The following is a 24,004-nucleotide window of genomic DNA, read 5'->3' as shown; positions in this document are numbered from 1 at the left end:
CTATTGACCCAAGAACATGATTCGGAGCCGATGCATATAATGCTATAAGTTCGGGGTGCCGCACTTGTGAAAGTGTTCGGACTTATCACACAATAACTTGGGAAACATAAGCCCCTGGTGTATTTAGCCGTACCAAAACGTACAGATGCAACATGTCATAGATGAACATATGTGTAAGAAAGAAATGCAATTGGAAGCAAAAATGTGCTACATTGCTTTATTCAATAAAAACTGCTGTAAGTGCAGGACGATACAAGTGGTGTGGTAATCAAGGGATGGGAATGTTTAACATGTCCCCCTCCAGGGGTAGGCTACGGAATAATGCATAAAACAGATTTAATGCTCATGATGGAGACCACCTGGATTTTTGTTGTAGCCTTTCTCCTTCCCTGGCTGTTGCATCGTGGGTTCGGCATGTCTGCTGCCGGACAGGGCCTCTGACGAATGGAGTCCTGTAGGAAAAATAAATAAAGGGAGAAGAAAAAGAAACGACACACTTAAGAGCCCCTGGTGCAGTTGAGCCACAGTCTGGGCTTATCATGGTCGAGCCCCTTGCCCCATGCCCATGGTATCTTCAGAGCGTAATGGAGTACGCGAAGGGTCTGTCTTAATGTTTTACAGGGGCTGGGGTTGGGGCTGCACTGCTACGCGTGCTCGGAACGTGCCAGGTGGTCGTGTTGTAGGTTACTCCGGGCACGCTTAGATGTGTCCGGCCGCTTGGCAGCCGGACTCGAGAATTGCCTAAAAAGGCTGCTTTGTACTTCTACCGCGAGAGCCGCTGTATGTTCCTCCGTTCGGAGGGAGCGTTCAGTGTTTCCGTTGACCATGATGACTCCTCTAGGGCCTGGCATCTTGAGCTTGAGGTATGCATAGTGTGGCACCGCGTTGAACTTTGCGAACGCGGTACGTCTGAGCAAGGCATGATAGCCGCTGCGGAACGGGACTATGTCGAAGATTAACTCCTTGCTTCGAAAGTTATCCGGGGATCCGAAGACCACTTCCAGTGTAACTGAGCCTGTACAATTGGCTTCTACACCTGGTATGGCGCCTTTGAAGGTCGTCTTGGTAGGTTTAATCCTTGAGGGGTCTATGCCCATTTTGCGCACCGTGTCCTGATAAAGCAGGTTTAGGCTGCTACCGCCGTCCATCAGGACTCTGGTGAGATGAAATCCATCGACGATTGGGTCTAGAACCAATGCGGCGAACCCACCATGGCGAATGCTGGTGGGGTGGTCCCTTCGGTCAAAGGTGATCTGGCAAGAGGACCATGGATTGAACATCGGGGCAACTGGCTCCATCGCGTATACATCCCTGAGTGCACGCTTCCGCTCCCTTTTGGGTATGTGCGTGGCATATATCATGTTCACCGTCCAGACCTATGGAGGGAAACCCTTCTGTCCTCTATTGTTCGACGGTCGGGTCTCTTCCTCGTCGTCGCTATGTAGCTCCTTGTCGCTGTTTTCGGCAATTAACTTGCCTGCCTTCTTGAACACCCAACAGTCCCTATTGGTGTGGTTAGCTGGCTTTTCAGGGGTGCCATGTATCTGGCACAAGCGGTCAAGAATTCGGTCCAAATTGGACGGACCCTGAGTTGTTCTTTTGAATGGCTTTTTCCGTTGCCCGGGTTTAGAGCCTCTGAATCCGGCATTGACTGTCGTATCCTCACTGTTATTGCCATTAATGCGGCGTTTGTTTTTGTTGCGACGCGACCTGCCACTACGGTCCTTGATATCCGGACTGCCGGAATTTTTGTTGAGGTTGTTGCTGCATGCTAGCCAGCTGTCCTCACCTGCACAGAAGCGGGTCATGAGTGATGTAAGGGCTGCTATGGATTTCGGCTTTTCCTGTCCCAGGTGCCGGGCAAGCCACTCGTCACGGATGTTATGCTTGAAGGCCGCGAGGGCCTCGGCATCCAGACAGTCGATGATTTGGTTTTTCTTGGTTAAGAACCGTGTCCAGAATTGTCTGGCCGATTCGTCTGGCTACTGAATTATGTGGCTTAGGCCATCTGCATCTGGTGGTCGCACGTACGTGCCTTGGAAGTTATCGAGGAATGTGGCTTCCTGGTCCTCCCAACCCCCGATTGACTCTGCTGGCAAGCTGTTAAGCCAGTGCCGTGCTGGTCCTTTAAGTTTGAGTGGGAGATATTTGATGGCGTGGAGATCGTCTCCGTGGGCCATGTGGATGTGGAGGAGATAGTCCTCGATCCAGACCGCGGGGTCTGTTGTGCCATCATAAGATTCAATATTGACGGGTTTAAACCCTTCTGGGATTTGATGATCCATTACCTCATCTGTGAAGCACAGTGGGTGTGCGGCGCCTCTGAACTGGGCGATATCGCGACGGAGCTCAAAAGAGCTTTGTCTGTTGTGTTCGGCCCGGCCGGACTTACTGTGTCCGGGGTGACGGTGATCGTCACATATCGTGGGGCGCCCACGTGATCCATAGATCGATCTTGATTGTCTTGCCTTATCCTCCAATATGTCTCGCAGGTCCGGAGTGTTCCCCTGTGGCCTTGTGCTTTTCGAGCGATGCCGGGGTACGGGTCTAGTGAAGGGCCTTGAGGCCTCTCTGTCGTGACCACGGGGTGGTCGATCAGCCGTATTGTCTCCTGGTGAAGCGGGATCATATGCCTCCACCTCTAATTGGGGGAGCAGCTTACGTTTGGGGTAGCTTTTGGAGGGGCGTTCGAGTTCATGCTCTTCGGCCGTGACGACTTCGGTCCATCTGTCGGCTAGCAGATCTTGATCAGCTCTAAGCTGCTGCTGCTTTTTCTTGAGGCTGTTTGCCGTGGCCATAAGCCTGCGTTTGAAACGCTCCTGTTCGACGGGATCCTCAGGCATGACGAATTCGTCGTCATCGAGGCTTGCCTCGTCTCCGGAGGGAGGCATAGTCTCCTCTACCTCTTCTTCAGCTGCTCTCTCATAAGGGCTGGCGTCCCCCTCCTCCTATGCTGGATCTTGCTGGAGTGGGTTGTCTTCGACGCTATCCGGTGTATTATTGTCTCCGGTGCCGGAATCCTCATTCTTGTTATGGCGGGATTTAGAGCGGCGCCGCTGATGCCGGCGCTTGGGCTGTTTCTTGGAGGGGTCATCCTCCGCTATTCCTTCGTCGTTCCCATCCTTTGGGATATCCACCATGTATATGTCGTATGAAGAGGTGGCTTTCCAGTGCCCGGTGGGCGCTGGTTCTTGGTCGTCTCCGGCATCGTCGTCCATACCGTCGATGTCCTCAGAGTCGTAATCTAGCATGTCGGTTAGATCGTCGACAGTGGCTACCAAGTGGGTGGTGGGTGGGCTTTGAATTTCTTCGTCGTCCGTATCCCAACCGTCCTGGCCATAGTCCGGCCAGGCCTCTCCTGATAACGAGAGGTACTTTAGCGAACTCAAGATGTCGCCAAAAGGTGAGCATTGAAAGATGTCCTCCGCGGTGAACTCCATGATCAGCGCCCAAACGGATTTGACTGGAGGGGGCGCGGGAGGTCCGGAGTCCGGCAAGGAGTCCGGCACCTCGGAGTCATGAGCTTCATGGGGGACAAGATCGGTGTTCGGCTCTATCGCCGTAGAGGTTGCAGCCCCCGAGGCGGTGTCTAGCCATCCATCCTTGGTCTGCGCAGCCGGCTCCGAGTCGAAGATCGGAGCGGGTTCGAGTGCGGCCTCCAGGGTACTGTCCGGCTGCAGAGCTAAATCATGTCCATCGTGACAGTACGACACGCTCTGTTGTGGCTCGAATCCATCGAGGATCAAGTCCCCGCGGATGTCAGCCATGAAGTTCAAGCTTCCAAATCTGACCTGACGGCCAGGGGCATAGCTTTCGACCTGCTCCAGCTGGCCAAGCGAATTGGCCTGCAGTGCGAAGCCGCCGAATACGAAGATCTGTCCGGGGAGGAAGGCCTCACCCTGGACTGCAACATCGTTGATGATCGAAGAAGCCATCGAGCCTATCGGTGACGACACAGAGGAACTCTCAATGAAAGCACCAATGTCAGTGTCAAAACCGTCGGATCTCTCGTAGGGGGTCCCGAACTGTGCGTCTAGGCGGATGGTAACAGGAGACGAGGGACACGATGTTTTTACCTAGGTTCGGGCCCTCTTGATGGAGGTAAAACCCTATGTCCTGCTTGATTAATATTGATGATGTGGGTTACAAGAGTAGATCTACCACGAGATCAAGGAGGCTAAACCCTAGAAGCTAGCCTATGGTATGATTGTTGTTCGTCCTATGGACTAAAGCCATCCGGTTTATATAGACAGCGGAGAGGGCTAGGGTTACACAGAGTGGGTTACAATGATAGGAGATCTACATATCCATATCGCCAAGCTTGCCTTCCATGCCAAGGAAAGTCCCATCCGGACACGGGACGAAGTCTTCAATCTTGTATATTCATAGTCTTGGAGTCCGGCCGATGATGGTAGTTCGGCTATCCGGACACCCCCTAGTCCGGGACTCCCTCACTCCTCCATCACCACCATGTCCTTGTGCTGCTGCTGGATGGAGTCTTCCCCAACCTCTCCCTCTCTCCTTTCTGGATCAAGGCATGGGAGATGTCACCGGGCTGTACGTGTGTTGAACGCGGAGGTGCCGTCCATTCGGCACTAGGATCTCCGGTGATTTGGATCACGACGAGTACGACTCCTTCAACCCCGTTCTCTTGAACGCTTCCGCTTAGCAATCTACAAGGGTATGTAGATGCACTCTCCTTCCCCTCGTTGCTAGTTTCTCCATAGATAGATCTTGGTGACTCGTAGGAAAATTTTGAATTTCTGCTACGTTCCGCAACATGGCGGCGCTCGGTTGCGGCGGGGAACAAGGGGGAGATGGATCTGGAGGGGAGAGGGAGAGGCGCAGGAGCCAAGGCGAGAGTGGGGGCGAGTGGGGAGGGAGCCCGAGGGGGCACGGTGTCAGCGTCCTTATCCCCTCGGCGGGGATGGCAAGGTGGTGCGACGGGGACACGCCCCTGTTCCGACCCGGGTTGGGGGAACAGGGAAGGGAGGCGGCAGGGGTAGGCGGGCCGGTTCGGCCGGATGGGCCAGGTGGGCCGGCCTGGCTGCAAGTTGGGCCGTCTGGTCCAGGGGGGAAGCTTCTCCCTTTTTTTTGTTTCTATTTGTATTTTCTTTCATTTATTTCCTTTTCCTTTGAAATTCATTTAAAAGTATTTAGGCATTTTATAAAAATGTGTTCACTTCACCATAATTACCGATGCAATATTTGGCAACCCCCGAACATTTTTGTTTTGACTTTTGAAAACTTTAGGTGTTTGTCGCTATTTCATTTTTAAATTTGCAATGTTTTTGAACTACCACTTGATTAGCAACAGTAACGTAGATGACATGGCATCATTAGGAGAGTTTTACTGTAGCATAATTATCCGGGCGTTACAACGGGCTATGGAGATGCCCATCAATAGATATCAATGTGAGTTAGTAGGGATTGCCATGCAACGGATCACTACTAGCGAAAAGCCTATACACAGAATCTTAGCAGCAACTCGGCTCAAAAAGGAGTGCTGCTGCTAATTAGTAGTAGCGAGTGTGCGGGAAACTCGTTGCTGATAAGTATTTAGCAGTAGCGCGCTCTGTGTAAACCGCGTTGCTACAAATATCCACCGGCGGTGTTCACCGAGCTCCATTTAGCACTAGCACCGTGGCCCGAACCGCGCTACTGCTACGGATGTAGTAGTAGCTCGCTTTTACTGGGATCGCTGCTGCTACATTTCAAATTGGCAATTTTTTTTGTCACTGTTAGTAGTAGCGCCGTGGCCCAAAGCGCGCTGCTGCTAATTCTTTAGCAGCAGCGCATTTCTTCTCCCGCAGTACTGCTAACCCGCACCAACCCACCACCTTTCCCCACTCGTGCCTCCCCTCCCCCTCCTCTCTTCCCTTCCCCCTACCTCCCCCACATGCTCCCACTCTCACTCTTCTTCTTCCTCAATACTTTTCCCCCATTACTCTTTCTCTTCTATCCACCTTTCTCTCTCTTCATTACTCCTACCTAACTACACCACCTCCATTAATGCATCTCCTTTCTCTTTTTCCTTTCCCCTCCACTAGTTGAAGTTGTCTCCTCCCAAATTAGGTAGCTAGGTAGATGTAGGATTTAGTTAAGTGACCTATTTGCCCCATAACTAGATCTATCTTTGTCAAGAAGAGCTTTGTGCACTTTTGATCTCCCTACAACATCATCTCCACCGTGTGCTCGCCAAATGGAAATTTCATGCTTTTGCAAAATGGAAATATGTTTATGTGTGTGTGATATGTTTGTGGAAATTGTGTGTGTGGCACGCCAAATTGTGCTTTTGAGTTGCCTATGTTTTGCCGAAATGTCGATTTATTTCCGTTTCGGCGAATTCCGGGCAAACTCTAGATCCATATATGTCCTATTTTTAGGGATGGTCATGCCAAATTTTTGTATGACTTTGATGCATGCATGCATTTTTATAGTCAATTTGTTTATTATTAACGTGCAGAGTTGACGATGGTCAGTGGAACGATGGTGGACAGGTGGTTGCGGTCGGCGGTGCAGGACATGAAAGAAAATAACCGGACAGAGGTTTTATGTCCATGTCGAAAATGCAAAGGAATAGTTTGGCTCGACCCCCATGACGATGGTCATGTCAAAGCGCACTTGCTCATGACTTGTTTCATGGATGGCTATACGCGGTGGATAATTGAAGATGAGGATGACGATGTTGAGGATGCCGACGGGGCAGGCAATGATGACATGGAGCAAGACGAAGAGATGATCGATAATGGCGGCGGGGAAGAGGCCGGACATGGCGGCGGAGAAGGGGCCGGACATGGAGGCGGAGAGAACGACATGGACTCCACGCAGCAGAGTTCGTCGGTACTAAGTTCAATCGTGCAGGACCCTCATGTTCAAGCATTGCTTCGCAAGGAGACGAGTACTGAGAGAGCTGCTTCTAGAGAGGAGGCTAAGCTAGAGCAACTGGTGGTAGACTCGAACACTCCATTGTATGATGGTTGCAATCCTGAGGTGACCCGCTTGAGTTTCACGCTCCAACTCCTGAAGACGAAGGCTAAAAACAAATGGACCGACACTAGCCTTGATGAGCATCTCAAGTACCTAAAGGATGTTCTTCCCGCGGGTAATCTATGTCCTACTAGTGTTGATGAGGCCAAGAACATCGTGTGCCCTCTTGATCTACCACACGTTAGATACCATGCATGCATCAACAATTGCATAATTTACCGGAAGGAGCACGCGGAAAAATCAAGCTGTCCGGTGTGCAATGCTTCTCGATACAAGAAGGCCCGGAAGAAATGTCCCCAGAAAGTTGTATGGTACTTACCTATCACTCCCCATCTCCAGAGGTATTTTGTAGATCCCAAGGAAGCAAAGCTAATGCGCTGGCACGCGGAGAGGAAGAAGCCCGACGATGGAGATGATCCGAAGCTGAGACACGTGAAGGATGGAAGCCAGTGGAGAGTGTTGAACAGCTTCTATCGGTATTTTGAATGTGATGCAAGGAACATCGTGCTCGGCGTGTGTACCAATGACATGAATCCGTTTGGCAACCAGAACACGAACCATAGCACATGGCCCGTGTTTCTATGGATGTACAACCTCCCCCTGGTTGTGCATGAAATCAAAGTACATTCACATGAGCATGCTTATTCAAGGGCCGAAACAACCAGGAAATAATATTAATTTGTATCTGGGGCTACTTCAAGAGGAGTTAGACACGTTATGGAAAACACTGGCCAAGACATGGGACGCCAGGAAAGGTGAGTATTTCAACATGAGAGCCGCGCTGGTCACGATAGTGCAGGACTATCTCGATTACGGATATGTGGCAGGCCAAGTGTGCCATGGATATTGCGGATGCACGCGGTGCATGGATGATACGACGTCTCAGCAGCTAACGTCAAGGAAAGATGGAGGGTCTGGGAAAATCGTGTACATGGGGCATCGAAGATGGCTTGAACAGGACGACATGTGGACAAACCGTGGAGATCTATTTAATGGTCACGCTGAGCATTGAGGACCTCCACGTAAGCGGAGCGGTGCCGAAATCGATGAGCTGTTGAAAAACTGGAAGGAGTGCCCCGCGCCAGGAAAGACGATGAGAAAGGCGCCGGAGCCGCTGCTGAAGGTATGGAAGACGAGGTCTGTGTTATGGGACTTGGAGTACTGGCACAAACTCGATACACCTCATTGCCTTGATCAAATGCATATCTGTAAGAATGTCCTTGAGAGCTTGCTCGCAACACTGATGAACATGCCGGATAAGACCAAGGATGGGCCGAAGGCAAGAAAAGACTTGCAAGATTTGAAAATTAGGGAAGATCTTCACATTCCGCCCCTAAAATGTCAGACGAGACAAAGACGGAGACAGAGGCACGGGAGAAGAAGGGCAAGAAAATAAAGAAAGAGGATTATTGCCCCCCTTCTTGCTTCACCTTAAGTCAGGCTGAGATCAATGCCTTCTTTAAGTGCCTTACCGGAGTCAAAGTTAGTTTCGGTTACTGTGGCAGATAAGCAGATATCTAGACATGGACAAGAAAAGGTTCAGCGGGATGAAGTCTCATGACTGTCATGTGATGATGACGCAGATACTACCTGTTGCCCTTAGAGGGATAATGGACAAGCACGTCCGTGACACGCTTATTGGTCTCTGCAACTTTTTCGACGTCATCTCTCGAAAGTCGATCAGTGTGAAGCAGCTCCAAAGGCTACAGGAAGAGATCGTTGTGATACTGAATGAGCTTGAGATGTACTTCCCGCCCGCGTTCTTTGACGTGATGGTGCATCTGTGTGTCCATATTGTGGATGACATAATAGACCTGGGGCCGTCATTCCTGCACAACATGATGCCATTTGAGAGGATGAATGGGATCATCAAAGGATTCGTTCGTAACATGTCCCGTCCGGATGGAAGCATCGTCCAGGGCTATTTGGCACAAGAGTGCATCTCTTTCTGTGAGAATTTTCTATATGGCGCAGACCAGCCGCCTGGTGTTAGTGTTGGTTTGCCCGTTAACAAGCACGATGGGAGGCTCGAAGGAGATGGTCACTGCAACGGTCGCAGGGAACTGCACGTGGCATACTCAGATCGACGCAGCGACTTTGACAGAGCAAACTTGGTAGTGCTACAACACCTAGACGAGGTAGATCCTTTCGTGGCACTGCACAAAGAAATTATCGCAAAGAAGTATCGTGACCGGGGGGTATGCAGGACGGACGCCGAAGTTACTAGAGAGCACAACTCCACTTTCCTGCATTGGTTCAAAGAGCATATTATTGCTAATCCTCCGGAGGAGGGCTCTAAGGACGGATTGCTCATATACGCCTTAGCACATGGCCCCTCGCCCAACCTCGTAACCTATCAGGCATATGATATCAACGGATACACGTTCTACACGGAGGCCAAAGATATGGACAGTGATGATCAGAACTCAGGGGTGACGATGGAATGCATGACCGGCAGCGACAACGGCGCAACTGAACGATTTTATGGAAGGGTCGAGGAGATCTGGGAGCTTGACTACTCTGGACTGCACAACACGACGATGTTCCGTGTCAGATGGGCTAAGAATGTCGAAAGAGAAAGCCGGATTTTCACTACCATGACTATACCCGACGCCAAGAGCGCTACCGTGAACGCTATCGCAAAAAATGAGCCATGGGTACACGCTAAGCACGTGACACAATGCTTCTTCATAACTGACCCGCGCAATCCCAGCCGTGTTGTCCTGAGGAGAGGCAAAAGGAACATCATTGGAATGGATGGAGTCGCCAACGAGGAAGACTATGATCAGTACGGCAACCCAATGAGGGAATATGACGATGATGATGAAGTATACGTCAAAATAAGAATCAATACTACATTAACTAAGAAAAATCGTACTCCATGGAAAAGGCAAAGTCACAATGAGGGGCTCAATTATTCTTCGACGAACAAGAAGGGAAAGAAGCTGACTCAAAAACGAAAACGTCAGCACTGAGGAAACTTATGTTATCGGTCAAATGATGTAATATAGATATATATGTTCCTATTTTGTATACACACTTAGCCATTATTATGCATGAGTCCAATGATGTGTAATATATATGTTCCTATTTTGCATACATATTTAACCGTTAAATGATGCAATATATATCGCCCTCCCTTTGTTCACTGCCCTCGGGAAATAAAAGTGGGATAAAATAAAGGAAAAGAAAAAGGAAAACTGAAAGTAGCGAAGGTAGTAGCAGCGCGTTTTGCCTAAACCGCTACACATACTGAAGTTAGTAGAAGCGAATTTCGTATAAAGCGATACAGCTACTGAAGGTAGTAGCAGCGCGTTTTGTCCAAATGCGCTACTGCTACGTCCAGTTAACCCAAAATTCTCACCCACCCTGCTTCATCCCGCCTTTTCCCCCACAAATCCCCACTCTCCCCCGTCGCACCGTCACGCCCGACCCGGCCCCGGCGCTCGCCCCCGACTCCGGCGCCGGCGCTAGCCCCCGACCCCGGCGCTCGCCCCGACCCGGCCCTGGCCCCGACCCCGACCCCGGCGCTCGCCCCCGACCCGGCGCCGGCGCTAGCCCCTGACCCCGGCGCGCTCGCCCCCGACCCGTCGGCCCTCGCCTCCCTCCTCTCCCCTCCCGGCCGTCGTCAGGCCTGCCTCCTCGCCCCTGCGCCCTCTGTAAACCCCCCACTCTCTCTGCTAGGGTTCTTCGGTTAATTTACTTAGGTTTTAGTTAGGGCAGTATGTTAATTAGGTTATCTATTTAGTTATGAATTTAGCTAGGTTTCAAAATTTGAACTGGACATGTGATATGTGCAAATTTGAACTGGACATGTGATATGTGCATATGTCATGTTTTGGACATGTCATGTTTGGAAAATGATCCGAGTGGCCTATGTTACGCTGGAATGTTGATTCATTTGCGTTACGGTGAATTTCAGGCGCTCGATATGTCCATTTTTTAGCAAAGGTCATGCCGAAATTTCCCGTGAATAAAGGCATGATTTTGTGCTACATAGTTGGCATATCGAGTGCTGGCACATAGATTTCTTTTTATGTCATTTCTCATTTATACATACTTTTAGAAATAAATGAGGACACTTAATCATAGGAAACATGTCGAACAACGAAGAAACTGGGCCTTCTGACCAAGATGCAGACGAGATGGATTATGAGGGTGAACAAGAGTACCTCGACTATTTGACTGCTAAGCAAGGTTTGCAGGTCGGCCTCGATGATGGTACTGACGCCGACATCGACACCGACAGCGCCGGCACCGATGGCGGCACCGAGACCGGTGGGGAAGGTACCGGCGGGGAAGGTACCGCAGGGAAGGTGCTGACCCCGATGCCGCTACCGAAAAGAGGAAGCATAAGAAGCAGAGGATACGAAAACCTAACAAACTAGGGATTGGACGACTTGTGATCACAAAGATGGCACCTGGCAAGTTTGAGCCGTTAGAGCTGGAAGAACCTCGCAAGTGCTATGGGAACCAAGTAGGATGCATCCTACGGGAATGCGCGAGCATCAATGACGATGACTTAAGGAGTAAAGAACATTTGACACAGTTGCTCCTAACAAAGTTGCACAAGAGATTCAAGTTCCCCGACCGAGATGATAACATAGAACAACTGTGGGATGATCCAAAGATGAAAAAGATTAACAATCACGCCATGGGCATGTTCAGCAATGATTTGGCCTCCTGGAAAACGAGGGTGAAACGAGCTATTGAGGCTGATGAACCCCTGTCCAAGATTCTGGAGGAAAATCCGACACTTACGGAAGAGGAGTTCGAAAAGTTCAAGGAGACTTGCGCTACCGAGGCAGCCAAGGCTAAGGCTTCGAAATTCAAGAGCCTTCAGCAAAGGAACACGGGGAAGCATCGCCTCGGAAGCCGTGGCTACCTAGGTAAAAGGCCCATATGGGATAAGGAGGACGCGGAACGTGAAGCCGCGGGTCTCCCAGACCCCTTCGCGAAGTTCACCAACCCCTTGGAGCATGACTTCATCAGGGCCCGCTACAAGTGGGACAAGGAGAAAAAGGTTTTTTACACGGACAAGATCACGAGGAAATTGATTAGACTACTGGAGAAGCAACACCAGCTTGCAGCCGAAAGCCCTACTTCTCCGATGAGGCCCAAGTGGGACACCCCTCTCAACCGGGCCTTGAACGAACTTAAGGGACTCCCTTTGGATCAGCGGCCGCAATATGGTCGTGTGCACGGCGCTGGAGACGGCGCCACGTGGAAGGTGTTTTACAACGAGGGCCCGGAGGCCAAGAAGCTGAAAACGAAGTTTAGTCAGGCGGACATCGACGCGAAGGTGAAGCTTGCGGTCGAGAAAAAAGCAGCTGAGGACGCGAAAAAAGCAGCCGAGGACAAATATGAGTTGCTACAGCAGGCAGTCAATGCAGCTGTAACTGCCTGCAGAAATGATTTCGCTACTAACTTGGTTCCAGTTATCATCAACTGGGCGAAGGAAAATCCAGACAAGACGGTACATGATTTCCCGATGCCCAGTTTCGTCGGGAGCAACTCCATGAACAACAACACCATCGCACCATCACTTGCTCACGCAACCGGGCCTCCTCTCGCAGCCGCTCCCACTCATAGCAGCCCGTCCTCAGTCTCAGGCGCGCTAGGTGGGCCTTCGTCTTTGGCTGAGCTCGACGCCGTCACGGTAATTACATGTCGCACCAACATATATATATATATATATATATATATATATATAATATTCCATTTTTGTTGCCTTTCGGTTGTTTTACGCCACAGACATATGTGTTTGCAGGCGAAAGAAACCCCGTGCACCATACTCTACTTGATCAAAGGCCAGAAGGTGGACGTGGGAAAGGGGATGATAATGGACCCCTCTCAACGCACGTTCCACAACCAGCCGATCCCCGCTGGGCACTTCAGGGTTAGCTTGACCAGTGTGAAATCGGGGCACGAGGATTTGCCTCCTCCAGTACAGCATGTGGGAGCGGACGACGAGACCCCGCCGCGGATTGGAAGCTGCAAGAATTGGGTGCTGCTATGGCCGAAGAATCTTATTCGTCTGGAGCCGGCCGAGAGCACACCAATAACTACCACACATCAACAAGCATGTGCGAAGACCACCACCCCGCCTACGCAATTACCAGCTCCTGTAGTGCCGGGTGAGAGCGGCGGACGACATGATGAAGGGGGTGCAATAGTACTGGCTGATGTAATTTCTCCTGTAGAACAGAGAATGGATGATGAGACGGAGGTCGACCCTATGGATTACCTCAATACAAACGCGTATGACTGTGACATAGATATGATGAGTCAACCATATGACGAATCGGGCTATCAGCTTGCTAATGAGGATATGGATGATATGCCCGGGCAGGGTCGTACCATGGATTGCAAAAAGTCTCTCTTCATGAAATCCTCACAGGACACGCCTGAAGATGCCGCCTCAACACAGGCTCAACTAGCCGGGCGCGAGGGTCGTACAGTACTTAGCCCGGGAACACTGGGGCAGGGGTTAAGGAAGGGTCTGGAAGGTGTGCCCAAGAAAAAGGAGAGGAAGAGATCGGGGAAGGTAACTGCCTCCAAACAAGCCAGAGCACATAGCAGCCAGACGATGCATTCTGAAGAGCGTGTACCCGTGAAAAGTGCGGTCATGTTCCATCTCACGGGCGAGCCGATGCTACCGCCGAAACCGCTGGAGGCACTATCAGGGGATCTCAGGAGACTGCACGACCATGTGCTGTCGACTGAGAAAAGCCTACTAGCCTCAAAGGATCCAGGATATCCGACATACGCGGCTCGTGTGCCTGAGGGGAAGTGCTACGTCGACACACGGCCCGCGGAGGTGTTCTTCCTGCGGTTTGACCATATCTTTGAGATGTTTCTAACAAGGCGGCTTGATTTTACTATCGTCCGCCTTTTTGCGCTACATATGAGCTCCGTCATGAAGAGTGAAGAAGTCTCGCAAATCTGTGTGGCGGATCCGTACTACATGCACGAGTCTTTCTTGAGTCTCGGCGACTTTGAGCGTGAAACTGCTAGGGAGTACCTCCAAAACTTCATGGTACAGAATAAGGACCGGGAAATTGTCCTCGTGCCTTATCATCCAAAGTAAGTCAGTTCCGGACAACCCTTTCGTACATTTCAATCATTCCTTCTCTCTCATATGGGGAATAATTTGAGGTGTCTTTTCCCCGCAGCAACGGGCGCGCCGTCCTTATCGTTCTTTACCCGCAAGTCTCCCACGCCGTGTATTTTGACCCTTCCAGAGACTACGAGAAAAAAGACTACACCCACATAATGAATATTCTAGATGATGCTCTCCAAGGCTTCAGCTTTAGAGGTGGCCACGTGCAGATCAAGAAACAAAGGAACAAGAAGATGGGTTTCGCGCATAAAACTAACTTCTCCTGCATCCATGTCCCAAAACCAAGCAAGAAGGATGGATTCTACATCGTCCATCTCATGATTCAGTTCAACACGGATCACCAAAAGCTTCGCATTAACAGCAGAAATGATGATCGTATCCACAAGTGGCTAGAATCTCATGGAGAAGCGGATTATAAACTTAGAGATGACTTCTTTCGCATCCAAAGCGACATTGCGACGATCATCATGAAAGAAGTCGTCGATGAGAAGGGGATGTTCCACCACGGCCCTATATCGCGAGCTGACGTCCGAACTCGCATAGGCATGCAACGTCTAGACCTCACGCCGTTCAAGAAGCTAGGGTTCGTCCTCGATGATATGGAAGGATGGAACTTCTAGTGATTTATGATGCCGATGATGATGATATGTGTCGGTTGAACTTGTATACTTCTTGTAGCGATGAAACTTTGTGATGTCCACGGTCCATGCCGAACTTGCGTAACGCTACTTTGTTAGTTTGCGTACGATGACCTGCGTACCTCTAGTTAATTAATTTGCGTACTGTATGTTGCATCTAGTTGCTAACCCTTTCTTTTTCGGTGTTGCTCTAGTATATTTTGTTGCATATATATGATTGTACATCCTCTTCATGAACATGCATCTCTAACAGGTACCTAGTTTCTTGATGGCGAGATGGAATTGCTATGTCGTGTACAAAGGGAAGGTTCCGGGGGTGTACAACGAGTGGCATGAGTGTCAGGCGCAAGTGAATGGGTTCACGGGCGCCAGCCATAAAGGCTTCAAAAGCAGACAAGAAGGAGAAGCTAGTTACTTGAGGTTCACGCTAGCGCGAGAGAGGACTCGTAACCGCCACCTCATGTACTGCATAGTTCCGCTCTCACTCATAGTGATAGCACTTCTTGCGTATACCTTTGTTTAGATGGATGAAGTTGTTGTAGTTGCAAGTATTCGAGACTTGCATGTATCGCTATTTTCGAGATGATGACAAGATATCACTTTGTGTTGGATGATGATTATGATGAGACTATTTGTATGTACATGCTATGATTACATTTGTGGTCTCGCAGACATTTGTATGTGTATCATGATGACATTTCTATGTGCTAAAGATTCTTCTATAAAGCCTGTTCAAATACAAAACAAATATGCCAAAAAAAGTAACAAAAAAAACCTACTTAAATTAGCAGTAGCGAGTGTACAAAAGTTAGCAGCAGCGCCGCGATAGCAGTAGCGCGTCAAGGTAAAGCGTACTAGAGCTACTAGCAGTAGCGAGCTTCCGCAAACAGCGTTGCTACTACACTTGTGTAGCAGTAGCGCCGGTGAGCACGCGCTACTGCTATATGTTAGCTGTAGCACCTTATTAGTAGCGCCTATCCCCGCGCTACTGATACATCTAAAACCCACGGTGCTGCTAGCCTTTTCCCTAGTAGTGGATGCACTAGAGCTATAAATATATGAAAGCTCGACAAAACAAACTAAGTGGGTGTGCATCCAACTTGCTTGCTCACGAAGACCTAGGGCATTTTGAGAAAGCCCATCATTGGAATATACAAGCCAAGTTCTATAATGAAAAATTCCCACTAGTATATGAAAGTGACAACATATGAGACTCTCTATCATGAAGATCGTGGTGCTATTTTTAAAGCACAAGTGTGGAAAAAGAGATAGTAGCAATTGTCCCTTCTCTCTTTTTCTCTCATTATATATTTTTTCTTTTTTCTTTTTTTTATTTTTTCTTTCTCTTTCTTTCTCTTTTTTTTCTTGGTGGGCTTCTTTGGCCTCTTTTTATTTCATGGGCTTCTTTGGCCTCTTTTATTTTTATAAAGTCCAAAGTCCCATCCCGACTTGTGGGGGATAGTCTTCATCCTCCTTTCCTCACTGGGACAATGCTCTAATAACGAAGATCATCACACTTTTATGGATTTACAACTCAAGAATTAAAACTCAAAGCTAGAACAAAATATGACTCTATGTGAATGCCTCTGGCGGTGTACCGGGATGTGCAATGAATCAAGAGTGACATGTATGAAAATTATGAAGGTGGCCTTTCCACAAATACAATGCCAACTACATGATCATGCAAAGAGCAATATGACAAAGATGAATCGTGTCATAATAAACGGAACGGTGGAAAGTTGCATGGCAATATATCTCGGAATGGCTATGGAAATGCCATAATAGGTAGGTATGGTGGTTGTTTTGAGGAAGGTAAATAATGGGTTTGTGCTACCGGTGAAAATTACGCGGTAAAAATAGAGGCTGGCTAAGTGGAAGGATGAGTGTGCGTATATCATGGACTCACATTAGTCATAGAGAACTCATATACTTATTGCAAAAGTCTACTTCGCCCTCGAAGCAAAGTATTACTACGCATGCCCCAAGAGGGATAGATTGGTAGGAAAAAATTCCATCGCTCGTCCCCGACTGCCACTCATAAGGAAGACACTCAAAAGAGCACCTCATGCAACAAATTTGTCACACAACTTTTACCATACGTGCATGCTACGGGACTTGCCAACTTCAACAAAAGTATTTCTCAATTTCATAATTATCCACTAGCATGACCCTAACATTAATACCTTTATATCTCAAAACAATTATCAAGCATCAAATTGATCCTAGCATCCAATTCACTTTCTATGATAGTTTTTATTATACCCAACTTGGATGCTCATCATTCTAGGACCAAATTCATAACCATAGCAAATACCATGCTGTTCTAAGAGACTCCCGAAATAATATAAGTGAAGCATGAGAGACTAGCAATTTCTCCAAAATTAAGACACCACCGTGCTCTAAAAGATATATGTGAAGCACTAGAGCAAAAACTATCAAGCTCAAAAGATATAAGTGAAGCACATAGAGTATTCTAGCAAATTCTAAGCAAATAGGCTTCTCCCAAAAGGTGTGTTACAGCAAGGATGATTGTGGTAAACTAAAAAGGAAATACTAATATAATACACGATGCTCCAAGCAAAACACATATCATGTGGTGAATAAAAATATAGCTCCAAGTAAACTTACCAATGAATCGAAGACGAAAGAGGGGATGCCTTCCCGGGGCATCCCCAAGCTTAGGCTTTTGGCTATCCTTGAATATCTTGGGGTGCCTTGGGCATCCCCAAGCTTAGTCTCTTGCCACCCTTTATTCCATAGTCCATAAAAGCTTTACCCAAAACTTGAAAACTTCACAACACAAAACTCAACAGGAAATCTTATAAGCTCCGTTAGTGAAAGAAAACAAAACCACCACATAAGGTACTGTAATGAACTCATTATTTATTTATTTTGGTGTTAAACCTACTGTATTCCAACTTATCTATGGTTTATAAACTATTTTACTAGCCATAGGTACATCAAAATAAGCAAACAACACACGAAAAACAGAATCTGTCAAAAACAGAACAGTCTGTAGCAATCTGTAACTAACGCAAACTTCTGTACCTCAAAAACTCCTACCAAAATAGGAAGTCCTATAAAATTTGTTTATTGATCATCAGCAAAAAGAATCAATGCAAAAGCTCGCTCCTGTGATTTATTGAATTATTTCTCGTGAGCACAAAGTTTCTGTTTTTCAGCAGAATCAAATCAACTCATATCATAGGTTATCCTATAGGTTCTACTTCGCACAAACACTAAATAAAACATGAAAACACATCTAAACAGAAAGTAGAAACAAAATTTAACACTAAACAGGAAAAAAACAAAGAACATAAAGAAAATTGGGTTGCCTCCCAACTAGCGCTATCGTTTAACGCCCCTAGCTAGGCATAAAAGCGAAGATAGATCTAAGTAGTGCCATCTTTGGCACTTGATTCATAAGTATCCCGCATGATAGATTCATAAGGTAATTTGACTTTCTTTCTTGGAAAGTGCTCCATGCCTTTCTTTAATGGAATTTGGAATCTAATATTCCCTTCCCTCATATCAATAATCGCACCAATCGTTCTAAGGAAAGGTCTACCAAGAATAATAGGGCAAGAAAGATTGCAATCTATATCAAGAACGATAAAATCAGCAGGCACCAAATTTATATTTGCAACAATAAAGACATCATACGTATGGCTACTCATGAAATCACCTCCGGTAGCAATATTAAGAACACATCTATTCCAAGGAGTAATGCCTACATAAAAATTGCGGAGAAGAACGGAAATGGAAAGCTTCCTAGAAGATTTATATTGGGCATTGCAAATTCTATGCGAAGCATCCTTTGAATTTTCTCCCTCCCTTTGCTTAAAACTAAGAATTTCTTGTTCAGGAGTGATAATAAGGATAGGAGGACTAGCCATAACGACAAGGTAAACGAGCTAACACACGAGCAAACAGAAAAAGACAAACAAAGAGAGAGAGGAGATTGGGAAAGAGAGGGCGAAAAAACGGCAAGGGTGAAGCGGGGGAGAGGAAAACGAGAGGCAAATGGCAAATAATGTAAATGAGAGGGAGATGAGTTTGTGATGGGTACTTGGTATGTCTTGACTTGAGTGAAGACCTCCCCGGCAACGGCGCCAGAAATCCTTCTTGCTACGTCTTGAGCTTGTGTTGGTTTTCCTCAAAGAGGAGAGGGTGATGCAGCACAGTAGCGTACGTATTTCCCTAAGTTTTTGAGAACCAAGGTATCAATCCAGTAGGAGGCTCCTCAACAAGTCCCATGAACCTACACAAACAAACAAAGAACTCGCAACCAACATGATAAAGGGGTTGTCAATCCCTTCACGGCCACTTGCGAAAGTGAGATCTGATAGAGATAGTATGATAAGATAAATATATTTTTGGTATTTTTATAATATAGAAGCAGAAAATAAAGATGCAAATAAAAGTAAATTGAAAGCAAATATGATAAGAGATAGACCCGGGGGCCATAGGTTTCACTAGAGGCTTCTCTCGAGAGCATAAGTTTTACGGTGGGCGAACAAATTACTGTCAAGCAATTGATAGAAAAGAGAATAATTATGACGTTATCTAGGCATGATCATGTATATAGGCATCACGTCCGCAACAAGTAGACCAACTCCTGCCTGCATCTACTGCTATTACTCCACACATCAACCGCTATCCAGCATGCATCTAGAGTATTAAGTTCATAAGAACAGAGTGACGCATTAAGCAAGATGACATGATGTAGAGGGATAAACTCAAGCAATATGATGTAAACCCCATCTTGTTATCCTCGATGGCAACAATACAATACGTGTCTTGCAACCCTTTCTGTCACTGGGTAAGAACACCGCAAGATAGAACCCAAAGCTAAGCACTTCTCCCATGGCAAGAAAGATCAGTCTAGTAGGCCAAACCAAACCGATAATTCGAAGAGACTTGCAAAGATAACTCAATCATATAAAAGAATTCAGAGAAGATTCAATTATTATCCATAGATAAATCTGATCATAAACCCACAATTCATCAGATCTTGACAAACACACCGCAAAAAGAGATTACATCGAATAGTTCTTCACAAGAGAGGGGAAGAACCTTGTATTGAGATACAAAAAGAGAGAAGAAGCCATCTAACTAATAACTATGGACCCGTAGGTCTGTGGTAAACTACTCACAACTCATAGGAGGGGCAAGGATGTTGATGTAGAAGCCCTCCGTGGTGGATTCCCCCTCCGGCAGAACGCCGGCGACGGCTCCAAGATGGGATCTCGTGGATACATAAGGTTACGGTGGCGGAAATATTTCTGCAGGTGGCTCCTGGATGTTTTCGGGGTACGTAGACTTATATAGGAGGAAGAAGTACGTCGGTGGATGCCCGAGGGGCCCACGAGACAGGGGGCGCGCCTATAGGGGGGGCGCCCTCCTATCTCGTGGAGGCTTCAGTTGTTTCTTGACTTGCACGCCACGTCCTCTCGATCACGTTCGTTCCAAAAATCACACTCCCGAAGGTTTCATTCCGTTTGGACTCCATTTGATATTCCTTTTCTTCGAAATACTAAAATAGGCAAAAACAGCAATACGGGCTGGGCCTCCGGTTAGTAGGTTAGTCCCAAAAATGATATAAATGTGTAAATTAAAGCGCATAAGCATCCAAAACAGGTAATATAATAGCATGGAACAATCAAAAATTATAGATACGTTGGAGACGTATCAAGGCCCAATTGAGAAATAGATGCGGCCCAAAAAAGAAACCAAAAAAGGATCACAACCCTGGAAATAAAAAGGCTGCAACGTTGGGCTTGGCCCATGAAGTCGTCCAAAAATTGACAGGAAAAAAATAGAAAGGCTGAATTAATGGGCTCGGCCCATCTAAAGCACCGAAATGGACCGGGCTGATTCTAAGTAACGAGTTGAATTGGTTGTAATTTTGCCTCGTCAGATTGCCACGTCGGATCCGACGTGGCCTGGGCAGACAGCCAATGACCAAAACAAAAGGTCATGGGTTCAATGACCTTCTATTTTGGTCGTAAACGTCTATGACCTTCTCACAGAGAAGGTCATTAATGTCAGTTTATGACGGTCGGCTTTTGACCTTCTCTTTTTAGTCACAAAAAGGTCACAAATGGAAAACAATGACCATTCAGTGAGCAATAGTCAAGGTCACAAGTTGACATATTTCTTCTAGTGGAGGATCTGGTCGGCAGCAAAGTTGTTTGTCGCCTTCTTGAGCTCCTCTGCTGAGAATATTTTGAACCCGCCACAAGCTCCCCCGGCAGCCCCACGCATCTGTTGCTGCAGGATGACGCCTCCGTTGTGCTGGAAGAGGCTCTACTTTGCCTTGATGAGTTTTCTCTTCTGCAGCCCCAAGTAGAGCCAGAAGCACATGAACAGTGACAAGAACACCCCCACGCTGACTGCTGGATATGCCAAATTGCATACTTGATCATTAGTTTAGATTCCCAGAAAGAACATTATTCTACAAAAGGATCGCTGAAAAGAATTTGCAGGACGAACCAACTAGATAATTGGAATGCGTTACCTGTAACAACCTTCGACCTAAGGTGAACTTGTCCTTCTACCAGCAGCCATCTTTCTTGGTGGCATCTCCACTTATCCCGAGAGGGCATTGATACGTCTCCAACGTATCTAATTTTTTATTGTTCCATGCTGTTATATTATCATTCTTGGATGTTTTACAATCATTTTATAGTCATTTCATATTATTTTTTGTACTAACCTATTGACATAGTACCCAGTGCCATTTGCTATTTTCTGCATGTTTTTTACATCGCGAGAAATCAAGACCAAACGGAGTCCAAATGCAGCGAAACTTTTTATGGATTTTTTTGGACCAGAAGACATCCAGTGGGCCAGTAACACACCTAAGGGGAGCTCCAAAGGCGCGCCCTGGTGGGTTGTGCCCTCCTTGTTGGCCTCCCGCACCGCCTCTTTGCTCTATAAATACCCCAATATTCCAAAAATCCTAGGGGAGTCGACGAAAATCAATTCCAGCCGCTGCAAGTTCAAGAAACACCAGATCCAATCTAGACACCATCTCGGAGGGGTTCATCATGTCCATTGGTGCCTCTCCTATGATGCGTGAGTAGTTCTTTGTAGACCTACGGATCCGTATTTAGTAGCTAGATGGCTTCCTCCCTCTCTCTTGATTATCAATACAATGGTCTCTTGGAGATCCATATGATGTAATTCTTTTTACGGTGTGTTTGTTGGGATCCGATGAACTTTGATTTTATGATCAGATCTATGTTTTTATCCATGAAAGTTATTTGAGTCTTCTTTGATCTCTTATATGCATGATTGATTCTAGCCTCGTATTTCTTTTTCAATATTTGGGTTTTGTTTGCCCAACTTGATCTATTTATCTTGCAATGGGAAGAGGTGCATTGTGATGGGTTCGATCTTACGGTGCTTGATCCAAGTGACAAAAGGGAAAATGACACGTATGTATCATTGCTATTAAGGATAACAGGATGGGGTCTATTTCTACGTAAATAGATCTTGTCCACATCATGTCATCGTTCGTATTGCATTACTCCATTTTTCCATGAACTTAATACACTAGATGCATGCTGATAGCGGTTGATGTGTAGAGTAATAGTAGTTGATGCAGGCACGAGTCGGTCTACTAAGTTTGGACGTGATGCCTATGTAATGATCATTGCCTGGATATCGTCATGATTATTTGAAGTTCTATCAATTGCCCAACATTAATTGTTTTCCCATCGTTTGCTATTTTTCTCGACAGAAGCCACTAGTGAAACCTACAGCCCCCGGGTCTCTTCTCATCATATTTGCCTTTGCGATCTATTTTCCTTTGCTTTTATTTTCAGATCTATGAAACCAAAAATACAAAAATTCCTTGCTGCAATTTATCTATTCTGCAATCTATTTATCCTATCTACCACAACTATCTCACGTTATCTTGCCTACTTGAGGCGCCGTACCCGAAAGGCATTGACAACCCCTTTAACAAGTCGGGTTGCGAGTATTTGTTATTTGTGTGCAGGTGTTGTTTATGTGGTGTTTGGAGGTTCTCCTACTTGTTCGATAACCTTGGTATTATCACTGAGGGAAATATCTACCGTCGCTGTACTGCATCATCCCTTCCTCTTTGGGGAAATATCGACATAGTTCTAGCAGACATCAGGCATTGACAAGTGTAACTTCCCTACGAGTTCGTGCAAACCCCATCACACGGGTATTCGTCTTTCAGTTGGCACTCATCGATGTCTTCAGTTTGCAAAGTGATTTCAACATTTGATGAGGCAAATAGCAACCAAATGTAGTACATAACAGAGCACAACACTTTAGAATTGATTCAGGAATCAGGAGGGTGTGCACTTGTGCATCCACCATCGAGGTAGGGGTTGCCGTCATAGCCCCTGGAGCATTTGCACCGGTACCCTGGGCCATTGTCGGTATCGAAGCACTCAGTGTGCGTGCTTTGACAGGCAAATTCAGTGGGGTTGCGCCTAGTGGCACTGTAGTTGTCGACGTTGCGCATAGCCCAGTTGAGCATGATGGGCACATCGAAGTCGTCAGTGCGGTTGAGGAAGACAAGGTCGCTGTAGGTGAACTAGTTCGCCTTGATGAGGAACACATAGTGGTACGACGTGACATTGCTGATGAAGGCGAAATTGTCATCCTGCTGCAGTGGGAAGTTGTGCTGGTGCGGCTCGAAGAAGCTGATCTCGGGCAGTATCACGCTCTGGCAGCACCCGATGCCGGTGCACGGGCCCGATAGGGCATGTAACAGGATGGCCGACACACGTACATGCAGCTGATGACGTAGTATCCGGCTGTGTCGATGAAGAAACCGAGGTTAGGGTAATCGAGCGCCACTAGACGGTTCTCGGTGGACGAGAAGAGGTCGACACTACCGAGGGTGAGGGTGAGGTGCGGTGGGGCATGGCCGGTGTCGTCGCACTCGAGCTGGAAGCTCCGCAGTTTGTCGTCACGGTAGCAGCCGGCACCAATGCCAAAGGGGTGGGGACCGTGATGTTGCCGCACCTGTCCCAGCATCACCAGCAAATGCAACACCAATCAGGAGAAGCAGTACATGTTCTTCTCTAGTTGGTTGCTCTGCTCCGATGGGAAAGGTGTGATAGCTCCCGGGTGCACGGGCACCCTCATGAACAGTATGTTTAAAACAATATTAAAAAAATCAGAAATTTTGGGGGATCAAATACGTTCAAACTTTTGATGTTCTTGCAAATTTTCAGCCAGAAATAACACTCGAGGAGCCCTAAAC

General features: G+C 47.3%; 1 pseudogene; it reads right to left on the bottom strand.

Moving 5' to 3' along the window:
• LOC123139661 (wall-associated receptor kinase 5-like) overlaps window positions 1-23,529 on the bottom strand; it is a 51,968-nt pseudogene extending 28,439 nt beyond the window's left edge.
• Window positions 23,530-24,004: the final 475 nt, after the last annotated feature.

This window comes from Triticum aestivum, chromosome 6B (assembly GCF_018294505.1).
Source record: "Triticum aestivum cultivar Chinese Spring chromosome 6B, IWGSC CS RefSeq v2.1, whole genome shotgun sequence".
Lineage (NCBI taxonomy): Eukaryota > Viridiplantae > Streptophyta > Magnoliopsida > Poales > Poaceae > Triticum > Triticum aestivum.
Note: the sequence above shows the minus strand (reverse complement) of the source record. Positions and strands in the feature narration are given on the sequence as shown.